The sequence below is a fragment of the Etheostoma cragini genome, chromosome 19 (assembly GCF_013103735.1).
Source record: "Etheostoma cragini isolate CJK2018 chromosome 19, CSU_Ecrag_1.0, whole genome shotgun sequence".
NCBI lineage: Eukaryota > Metazoa > Chordata > Actinopteri > Perciformes > Percidae > Etheostoma > Etheostoma cragini.
In genome coordinates, this window is record NC_048425.1 from 47,199 (window position 1) to 48,554 (window position 1,356).

Genomic DNA, 1,356 nt, shown 5'->3' on the forward strand with positions numbered 1-1,356 from the left:
GTTAACATTAACATAGACACAGGCTAATTACTGCTAACTAACATGCTAGTTAACATTAACATAGACACAGGCTAATCAGAATCTGCTTTATTCGCCAGGTATTGTTGGATTTAAAATGTTAAATGTGCTTAAACATTGTTTGTGAGTCGCGTTATATATTCTACATTTAAACTAAAAGGGAAAAGCATTGTTTCATCATAAATGAAGACATGTTGGTCATGCATTACGTTTGTTATCATGCATTAAGTTGTTTTGCAATACTTTTCTCTAAGATAAGATGTTCTGGTACATTCTGTTATGACCCAGCTCTCCTAAATGTGTCAGAAGCAGGATTGAAGGTTAGGGTCCTGGATCTGGTTCCGGTCCCTCTTTACAGCCCAGCTAGAGGGCAGCAGGTCATGTTATCTTTGATCTGCAGGTCCTGAAAGGGTCATAAAAAAATCAGTCACATTCCAGGTGAAAGATAACGAATAAGCACACAAACATATCACCCCACTGTGACCTGGAGACCCCCCCCCCCCCCCCCTTATCAACATTGCATTGTCTTATAGTCTAAGACAGTGAGTGTGGGGGGGGTTACTTCCTGGTGTGAATCAAAAGGTTTCTCTCTACATGTGAGATGTTAGCCTTGACCTAATCCCTGCTTTAGAGTGGGGGGGGGGGGGGGGGCAAATAGACCGAGCCCTAGTGCGTTGCCTGAAATATATTTTCTTTGATCATTTGAAGCTTTTCCGTGTCGTACGTTGGGGAACGAGATCCCAATATCTTTGGTTTCTATGGAAATCAGGATTATTTAACAGGATTCCTGGTTGTCTCTTAGAAAGATGTTTTCATTTATTAAAATTAAAAACAGCTTTAACCGGGATGTTTCCCTTCCTTCTTTAACTCTCTCACACACACACACACACACACACACACACACACACTCACTCACTCACTCACTCACTCACTCACTCACTCACGCAAAGTCATAACATATCCCGTTGTCTCCTACAAAGTGATCGCACTAAGGACAGATACAGGAACCAAATACTCTGAGAGGCATTGAAGATATTATTATGAATAATTAATATGAAAATCATTGGTTAAATGTAATTTTCCCATTACAACACACACACACACACTCCTTCAGTGAGCTGATCCATGACTCTTCCCAGTGAATCAGTGTGTGTAACATTACTTCGTGCTTCGTCCTGCTCCATCCCTCCCATGACCTCCCAGTTAGATATAAGATGGCCGACGTTAAGATATTCTTTGGGAATCTTTCCAGTTCTTCCCTTAAAGAAGAGACCAGGCCGGCCTTGTTGCACCATCAAAACCTCTTTCTGAACTTTCCATTTCCACACAGGAACATCT